Source organism: Chenopodium quinoa, unplaced genomic scaffold, assembly GCF_001683475.1.
Source record: "Chenopodium quinoa cultivar QQ74 unplaced genomic scaffold, ASM168347v1, whole genome shotgun sequence".
NCBI lineage: Eukaryota > Viridiplantae > Streptophyta > Magnoliopsida > Caryophyllales > Amaranthaceae > Chenopodium > Chenopodium quinoa.
In genome coordinates, this window is record NW_018744041.1 from 1,659,820 (window position 1) to 1,670,574 (window position 10,755).

Sequence of the window (10,755 nt, forward strand, 5' to 3'; positions counted from 1 at the left end):
TTGCTAGATAAAAAATAAAAAAAATAAAAAAAAAGGCCAAAATTGTAACGATGGTGGCCAATCTTCTATTGACAAATAGGGCGTTTAAATTAAATAACAATTTAGTAAAAATTGTTCGGATACAAATTGGCTAAAAAAAGATAATAAATTGAGCTCTCATATATTATGACTTGTAAATTTGACAGTTAGCATAACATTGAAAATACTTTAACTATCTCTAATTACATATTAGTAAAATTTCATAAATTTTGATATTATTAAACCATGCAATCAAATCAAACAAATTAAAACTTGGATTTGTGATAATTAAAATTTTGATAACAATAATTTCATGATAATAATTAAAATAAACTTTGATTTGTGAGGATTTAAAAAATTCATTTCGTTTTGGACCTTTTCTTGCTTCAACATCAGCACTCATCAAACAAAAAAAGCGCCCATAAGCTTTTTTAAGCGCAATTTTTTTTATTCTAACGATTGTGTTGACTTTGACTCTATTGTTTGGACCACCTTAATTTTCAACATCCTATGTCTCTTTTGTATTGAGAATTTGAGACTTTCTACAATTTGCTTGTTCCGTAACATGTACAGATGTACTTCGTACATGTATTTTTTTTATTTTTTTTGTACTTTTAATTAATTTTTTTAAAAAAATGGTTTCTGATTCCTTAATTCTTATCCAGTGTAATCTAATGTGTCTCCCATATATTGATGTCCCAAATTCGGACATATTTTTCCTTTTGGTATTAACAATAATCTATTATCCACTAGATATTGAATTATACTATGTTGAAAAGAGACTTGAAGAGTTGAAGAGGAACCTTTCTATTAGAGTTTGGTTTTTCATATATGTTAATATTGTATATTTGGAAAGTTTATCTTGTTTAGGAGTTTTAGGCAAGTTAGGTATTCTATTGTATATTGGTATATATTTGTGATTAATAGAATACAGAAGGCTAAGCCGTTTTCTCCCATATTTCTCCACTTTATCATGGTATCACAACCTCTCTAATTTCAGAGAATTTTTCGATCCTTGGTTTGTTTGTTTGAATTATTTCCGCAAATTCATTTGTTTGTGAGATTAGGCTTCAATTTTTCGTTACAACTTTACAAAGATTACATTTTTTTTTCGGAATTAGGGTTTCTTTTCCCCAATTCTGATCAGTTTTTTGGTGCATTCCTTCGAGTGTACTGCTGGGCGTTTTTATTTGGTTTGTGGGGTGCTGCGATCTGCTTCGTGGTGCTGCTGTGTGGTGTTGTTTGGTGTGCGTGCTGCTGCTGTGTGGTGTGTGTGCTGTGTGGTGCGTGTGCTGTGCTGCGTGAGGTAGTGTGGTGTTGTTGTTGTTGTGCGTGCTGCTGTTGTGTGGTGCGTGGGGGTGCTGCGTGTGTGTGGTGCTACGGTGTGTGTGCTGCTGTGTGTGCGTGGTGCTTTGTGTTTATTGGTTTTGGTTTGGTCGTGCTGTGAGGTGCGCTTGTGGTGGTGGTGTGTTGATATTTGTTTTATATTTTTTAGTGAGTTGTGGTTTGGTTAATCGTGGTGTAGTGCGATGCCGGGTGATGATGACACACCTCCTAATCCTCCTTCTAAGTACGAGCCGTTCACCGATTACTACCTTCATCCTAGTGAGGGCTCTCAATTGGTGATTTGTCCAGTGCTGCTTACCGTCGACAACTATGAAGAATGGTCGAGGTCAATTCGCAACAATCTTCGGTCCAAGAGCAAGCTCAGGTTCGTGGATGGCTCTATTGTTCAACCGATCCCAAGCATCCAGATTTTCGTCAGTGGGGTATTGTTAATTCTACAGTTGTTGCTTGGATTTATAATACTCTTGATGTTTCAATTCGTTCTACTGTTATTATTCCTGATGATGCTAAAACTTTATGGGATGATTTGCGTGATCGTTATTCTCTTGGTAACGGTCCTCGTATTTTTGAATTGAAACATGATATTGTTGATTGTAAGCAAAGAGGTCGTTCTGTTGCAGTTTATTATGGTGAATTGAATAAATTGTAGAATTTATTGTCTAGTTATGTGAAATTGCCTACTTGTACTTGTTCTGCTGCGAAAGAATATGTTAAGTTGCATGAGAATGAGTTGTTACATCAGTTTTGTCTTGGTTTGGAACCTAAGAAGTTTGGTTCTGTTGTGTCTACTTTGTTGATGAGTGATCCTTTGCCTTCTATGAATGCTGCTTATGCTAAAGTTGTTGCTGATGAGCGTAAGCAATCTGTGTCTGAGGCACATGAGACCTCTTCCTCTACGACTGTTGGTTTTAATGCAACAGGTACGACTTCCGGTCGAACTACCGAACGGATTGAGTGTACTTATTGTAAAAGGTCTGGTCATGATAAGGACCATTGTTATCAACTTCATGGCTTCCCGGGTGGGGGGCGTGGAGGTCGTGGTGGTCGTGGTGGTCGAGGAGGTAGTGGTGGTCGGTCATCTGGTAAGGGCAAGGGTGAGTTTGCTGGTGCTGCTGGAAATTCTCGTGGTAATAATGAGCCGGTTTCGGATTCTGATCGTGGGAGTGTTCCTACGATTACTGATGCTCAATGGAAGGAACTCATGTCTGCGGTAAAGGGTGCCAAGTCTGGTTCTTCGTCAGATGGCAGCAAACTTGGTACGTATAATTCCTTTGATTGGCTCATTGACACTGGCGCTTCAAATCATATGTCTGGTAATATTGATCTTTTCACTGATTTACATGACATCTCTTCGCCTGTTGGTTTACCCAATGGGAAGAGCACAACGGCAACGAAGGAAGGAAGAGTTATTTTGTCTGATAATTTAACTCTTGATAATGTTTTATATGTTCCTGCTCTTACATGCAACTTGTTATCTGTGTCTCAATTGTTAGAAAAACAATGCTATTTTATTATGTTCATGATAACTTGCTATTTTATGCGGTTTTAGGGCGTATTTGAACCTAGTTTACCTGAACAAATTTGTGTTTTGGTTCACTTTTACCCTATTATTATGCAATTTTTGTGTATCCTATGCTTCACGGGTTGTTAGTGTTTTTGTTGAGATTTTAGGTCCAAAGACGACCAAATGAAGCCCATGGTTACCAAACCGAGGTTAGAAGCAAGGAAATGATGGAAAGAATCCAAGTACAAGAGCATCGTAGAAGAAAACACGAAGAAAAGGGCCCAGAAGACCCTGCACGGCCGTGCAAGATGTTGCACGTCCGTGCAGGAGTGCAGACCTGAACCCATCTTTCTGCCAAGGCCTGCACGGACGTGCCAAATATTGCACGTCCGTGCAGATGATGCAGCACGGACGTGCTTCCGTGATTATGAGGCAACACGGACGTGCCAAATATTGCACGTCCGTGCAGATGATGCAGCACGGACGTGCCAAAGGTGCACGCCCGTGCTGCAGCAGGTCGTCTTAAACTGAGTTTCTGCCTTGGTCTGCACGGACGTGCCAACTTCAGCACGTCCGTGCAGACCTACAGTTTACCCGTTTCTTGTTTTCACCGTCCTCTTATTTTAGGGGGTAGTATAAATAGCCCCTTTGGACCATTTTAGAGGGGCTCCCAATTTTTTCAGATTTTCATACTCCTCTTAGTTTGAAACACAAAAATCCTCAAATTAGCATAGATTTTAGTTCTTGTTTTGAAGGTTTTCAATCCAATCATTGTAGAAGACAAGTTCCACCATTGTTAGTCAATTATTGAAGCTTCTAGTAATTTTTCTTACTCTTTCTTTCTCTCTTCTATCTTTAATTCTTGCTTTTTATTAATTGTTTGGTTGTTCTTTGCATGTTTAATTGTTAGATTCTACTTAATTCTTAGTTTTAATTTGTTCATGAATTCCTTGAAATCTTTAATTGCTTTAACTTCCATGGATTGTGAGTAGTCTAATTTCTAGGGTTTGGGTGAACCCTCAATGTAATCACCAACACTTGTTGCATGTACTAATTTGTTAATTGTGGGGTGTTAATTAGTTGAGTTTAAGAGGTTTCATTGTTAATTCTTGTAATTGGCCATTGCTTGAATTATTTATCTAGCTTCCTCAACGAAGGATCGAGAGATGAACTTGAGGAAGCTCCCTTATGCTTGATTGACTTGATTTGCCATGAGAATAGGAATTTCTAGTCAAGGGAATTACCATGTTATCGTGAGGATGTTTTAACACTTGTTTCTTGCCCATAATCACGAGAGTAGGTTATGGTTTTGATGTCAAGTAATCCCTCTAGCTTGAGAGAGTAGTTGGGTGCATTGGATAACTTCCCCTAATTTATCCCCTAAATCACCATTTCTATGCATGCTACTTGTGGTCCGTGATGAAGTTGAGTGGTGTAACCCATGCCCTAGGCCTTCTTAATATTGTTAATCACCTCTTAGAATTAGTTGATTTGAATTAGAATAGTGTGACGTAATACCAACTTAAAACCCCCGACTTAATCTAGCTTGTTTAAACAGTTACATTTGGTGGTTGATTCAACGCCTCTCATGGGTTCGACCCTTTCTTTCCCTTGCTACTAGTTGAGTAGGATCGAGTTAGGTCTTATTTCTTGATAGGTTGACGACGTCCTATCAGTTCACTGACAAGCTATGCATTATTCAGGACCGCAGTTTGAGGAACCTGATTGGAGCAGGGGTCCAATGTGATGGGGTCTATATTTTTCGTCCGGTTCGTGCTCGGATTCTGCAGGCAAACAAAGTGGTTATTTCAGATGCAAGTTTGTTATGGCATAGGCGTCTCGGGCATCCGTCAATGCAAGTTGTGAGCTCTCTTCCGGGAGTTTCTAGTAGTCATAGTACTCATAGTAGTAACTCTGTTTGTTCGTTTAATTGTGACATTTGTTTTATGGGGAAGCAACCCCGAAACTCTTTTCCGTTAAGTATGAATAAAGCATCTGGAATTTTTGATTTAATTCATTGTGATATTTGGGGTCCGAATAAGATTGCCTCTAGTTGTGATGCTCGTTATTTTCTAACCATTGTTGATGATTTTTGTCGTGCTACTTGGGTGTTTTTGATGGTTGGTAAATATCAGGCTTCTCAGTTGGTTCGTGAGTTCTGTGCTATGGCAAAGACTCAATTTGGTAAGAAATTCAAGGTAGTTCGTTGTGACAATGGCCAAGAATTTCTGAGTCTGGGGTCATTTTTTGCTCAGAAGGGCATTTTACATCAAACGTCGTGTGTCGACACGGCTCAGCAGAATGGTAGAGTTGAGCGTAAACACCGTCACATTTTAAATGTGGCCCGTGCTCTTCGGTTTCAGGCTAAATTGCCCAAGTATTTTTAGGGTGAGTGCGTTATGACTGCGGTGCATCTCATTAATCGTACTCCGACTCCAGTCTTGAAAGGTAAGACCCCTTATGAGCTTTTATTTGGTCAATTGCCTTCTCTTGACAGTTTACGAGTTTTTGGTTGTCTTGCTTATGCTGCGAATCGTCCTCGTGTCAAAGATAAGTTTGATTCGCGATCTCGAAAATGCATTTTTGTTGGTTATCCCCATGGGAAGAAAGGTTGGCGTCTTTATGATTTGGAGACGAATGATTTTTTTGTGAGTCGGGATGTGCAATTTTTCGAAGATAAATTCCCGTTTCTTGAGTCTCTTCCGGATGAGAGGAGAATGTTGTGGGAAAAATATTTTGCACAACCTCTTTTATGGGATGACGAATAGGATGATTTACGGGCTGATTTTGTTAACGAAGGGGGTGCGAATCCCGGGACAGCAAGGTCCGCAACCCATCCGCAGCAACAACCCCCTCACCTCGACCAGACCGCGGACAGCTCTGCCCAGCAGAGTTCGCAACCCCACCAGGCAGAAAACTCCGCAGCTAGGCCGCGGGGAACAGCTCCCAGCCGCAGCCAGGTTGCGGAGCTCACTGCCCAGCAGGTTACGCCCCCTGCTGGCAGTGCTGGTGGGCAGCAGCACCCCTGCACGCATCAGCAAGATGCTGCCCAGCCTGTGCAGGCGGCTTCCAGGCAGCAGGTGGCGCCAGTGAGCTCCGGTCAGTCCGCCGGTGGTGGTCCAGGCTTCGGCGAATTTTTTGTGGTGTTTCTAATGTTTTCGGTGGTGTTTCTAACGATGTTTCTCGCTCCGGTGTGGTTGATGAGCAAGAATTAGATGATTATGCTATTTTTATTAACCCGGAATTTTTGAGGGGGAGTTCGTCGGAAAATTTAGGTCGTGGTCATCGTGAAAAGCGGCCTCCTTCTTGGCATCGGAATTATGTCACTCATACTATCATCACTGAAAATATAGACCCCTCTACGCCAAATATCGACCCTCCTCAATCACATTCCTCAGGTAAACCTTTCCCTATAGCTTGTCATGTTGAATATAATCGTTTTTCTAACAGACACAGGTGTTTTCTGGCGACGATCACTAAGGGAAAGGAACCGTCTTCATTCAAAGAGGCGGTTAAGGACATCGGTTGGCGTAAGGCTATGCAAGATGAGATTGATGCTCTAGAACGCAATGGCACATGGACCGTTGTGGATCTTCCTCCAGGCAAGAAGGCTATTGGTTGTGGTTGGGTGTACAAAATCAAGTACACAGACCAGTCAAAGGTGGAACGTCTCAAGGCTCGTTTGGTTGTTCGTGGCAATCGTCAGGTTGAAGGTGTTGATTATAATGAGACGTTCGCTCCAGTTGCAAAGATGACTACGGTACGTGTCTTGTTGTCTGTTGTAGTTTCTTTGAATTGGGAGTTACATCAGATGGATTTTCATAATGCCTTTCTTCATGGTGATTTGGAAGAAGAAGTATATATGCAATTGCCTCCAGGGTACGGTACTTCGACACCTGGCAAAGTTTGCAGGTTGGATAAATCTTTATACGGCTTGAAACAAGCCCCGAGACAGTGGTTTGCAAAACTGTCAAGTGCTCTGCGAGGTTTTGGGTTTAAAAACTCATATGCTGATTACTCCCTATTTAGCTATGTACAGGGTAGTGTCTATTTGCATGTTCTTGCTTATGTCGATGATTTGATAATTGCAGGCAACTCTCATGATGCCATCATTCGTTTTAAAGCCTATTTGAGCAAATGCTTCTATATGAAGGATTTGGGTTTGCTTAAGTATTTCCTAGGCATTGAGGTTGCTCGGAGTCCCGAGGGCATCTTTCTTTCACAACGAAAGTATGCTCTTGATATTTTGACTGAGGCAGGAATGTTGGGTTGTAAACCCATTGATACTCCGATGGAGCAGAATCATCGTCTTGCACTTGCCTCCGGTGAGCCGTTTGTTCATCCAGAGCAGTATCGTCGTTTGGTTGGTCGTTTGGTTTACTTGTCGGTCACTCGACCGGAGTTGAGTTATTCAGTGCATGTTTTGGCACAGTTTTTGAGTGTTCCTCAGGTTTCTCATTGGGATGCGGCCATTCGTGTCTTGCGCTATCTTAAGGGTAGTCTGGGACAAGGTATTTTGTTGCGACCTACGAAGGATTTGCAATTGACAGCTTTTTGCGATAGTGATTGGGCGGCATGCCCCTTGAGTCGGCGTTCTTTGTCAGGTTATTTTGTTTTCCTAGGTCGCTCCCCTGTTTCTTGGAAGACTAAGAAACAGCCTACTGTAGCCACATCCTCTTCTGAAGCTGAATACAGGTCTATGGCTTTTACTTCTCGTGAGTTGAAATGGTTGAAAATGTTGTTGTTTGTTCTTGGTATTAAGCATTCAAAGCCTATGCAGTTGTTTTGTGATAATCAGTCGGCTTTGCATATCGCTAAGAATCCAGTGTTTCATGAACGTACGAAACATATAGAGGTAGACTGTCATTTTGTTCGTGATGAGTTGATCAACGGTAATATTTCTACCTCATATGTTTCGACAGGTAATCAGTTGGCAGATATTCTCACCAAGGCTCTTGGACGGCAACAGTTTGGTTTTCTCTTACGCAAGTTGGGCATTCGTGATTTACATGCTCCAACTTGAGGGGGAGTATTAGAGTTTGGTTTTTCATATATGTTAATATTGTATATTTGGAAAGTTTATCTTATTTAGGAGTTTTAGGCAAGTTAGGTATTCTATTGTATATTGGTATATATTTGTGATTAATAGAATACAGAAGGCTAAGCCGTTTTCTCCCATATTTCTCCACTTTATCACTTTCCAAGCTAAGCATACCAATTATTCCAAGTGACAATTTCCTTGGATCGCCGTGTCTTTTTTTTTTTGTATGTTTATTATTATTAGTAGTAGTAAAATGTTATACATAACCCTTAGGGCTACATATAATCATTAAAAACGCTTTTGAAAATTGTATAAATTTAGAAAATCATGACAAAAACACTACACTAATCTACGCGTGTTTTTGTCATGAATTCCTAATTTTATACAATTTTCAAAAATATTTTTAATGCTTATATATAGCCCTAAGCATTACCCTCATAATAATAATAATAATAATAATAATAATATTATTATTATTATTATTATTATTATTATTTCACTTTGGTTTTTACGCTATTTAAATGTCTTGATTTGAGATTTTGACTACGGAGTACATATGTTTTTCACTTTTATTACAACTAAACAAAAAAAAAATAAAAAAAATTACATAGTATTACATAAAGTATTAAGGTTATAGAGAGTATTATTATGCATTGTATACAATCTATAAAAAATAAAAAATAAAAAAAATTGAAAAATGAGTAACCAAAAAACGGAGTAGAAGGGAAAGACAGACGTGAAGAAGAAGACTAAAATTGTAATTTACATGTTTGCTTACGAGAATGATGAAGAGTGCATTCAAGTTTAGAAGGCCGCATTATTTGGCTTTGACTGGTAGAAAATATTATTTGTTTAGTCAACAGTCAAACTCTATGAATGTTACCTGTCCTAGAAGAAAGCTTTGATTTATCATTATTTGTGGCAAAAGATGTGGGCTAAATGAAGGCGACTCTCTCCCATTATACAAGTATGTTTTGCTATTCTTGTTAAGTTTTTCTTGTGTGTGTCTTTTCATTTTGATCCTTCAAGGAATGGACACTACCTAACAATCTACTCCATAGTAATCTACAACTCCAAGTTTTGATGACTAGCAAGAATTACTCGCAAATATTATATGATACGGTCTTATGAAATTGATTTTGATACAGGAAAATTAGTTACGAAAGATATTTGTGGTTTGTGTTTTTTATTTGTTTTATTGAAGAGACTTTTAATTTATTCAATTATGGTTATAAAAGAAAAAATAAAAAATGCATGATTATTATACGAATTATACATTAGTCAACCATAAAGAATTATTGGGTTTAAATCCTTTGACAAATGTAAGTCTCCATCATAGTTATTTTACAAATGAAATTATGTTAGTTGCCTGGTTAATTGCACCTAGAAAAGAAAATAAAAATGATGTTTGCCGGCCGTTTGGTTTGATCAAGAATACAATATTTCAGCATTATGATTTTAGGTCTATGATAAGAATTATTTCAACACAACACTATAAATTAATTAATTGTCAACTATTGCAAAAAAACTCCGAGGAGTAAAACATTTGATAAACCTTTGTAAGGATGCAAATTTCAAGTTGATAGGGAGTAAAATAAAATTAAGGTGAACATCAGGTAAAGTGTTACCAATTCAATTCGTGAAAAAGAGGTAAAACAATTCTTGCCGAAGCTATTGACTCAATAATGAGCAAAAACTACTCAAATCGATTCCATGATTGCATCGACAAATGCTAACAAGATTACCTATGAAGGTTCAAAGGCTTAATTGTAAAGTACTTGTTGTCATATTAACTTTAGTATGGATGTCCTCACCATTTAAAAATAAAAAAATAAAAAAAAATCAATTGACAATTCCTTCTTCAATCCCTTTTTTCAATTCTCTTCTACCAAAAAGCTAGAACAAAGAAATCAACTTTTAGTGATTGGTATTCAAATAGAAGTAGCTATCGAGCGTGTAATAGTTTTTCCCACAAACAATGATTCAAATGAAGTATCCGGTGACACGTACTAGAACTTGGCACAATTTTGAAATTTTGAGGTTTAAACAGAAGACAAAAAGGAAAGTCAAAGCAGTCCAATAGTATTATAACTTTTGTATGAAGGATGTGATTTAAGATATGCTAGCTAACAGCTAATCCACTAAACCGTAATTGATCAAAAAAGTATATTAGTCCATTCAGATATAATTACCTAGTTTGTATACTTGATCTTCCCTCAGCCTCCGAAGTATAGTATCAAGCAAAGGTTGATCTAATGGTAAAATTTGTTATCTCATTGCCTGTTTCAAACTTTACTAGCTAGAAGCACTTAATGGTGGGGATTTCTTATTCTTCTTCCCTCCCATTTCTAGAGGACCTAGCCTGTTAATTCGGACCGGATTGACCTATAATAGATTTAAGCTTAATAGGGTCTTTCTCTTTATCTATACAAATTGAAGTATTGTATTTTCTTCATTTAGAACGTCTCATTTTATATACTCTATACTTCATCTTTAATTTGTGTGTCTAAAGCAAATGAGTAATAGACTTTGAAACGAAAAAAAAAAAAAACTATTTTCAGATATTTATGAAAATTACTCGTTTACCCCTCAAAGTAAAGGCCACAAGATAGATATAAGACGACTATAACAAATGTTACTGTGATACAATCATGAAGAACACCTTACTTGTAAAGGTTAGCACTGGAGGTGTCAAAATCGCATCTGACTCGACCCGATTTAAAATCAACCCGGAAAATATTCGATTCAGATTTGAACTCGCGTGAACATAATAATTTAACATGATTCAGCTTTAAAAATTGACTTGGCCTGACCTCATCAAACCCGATCTAATCATCCAAATTGA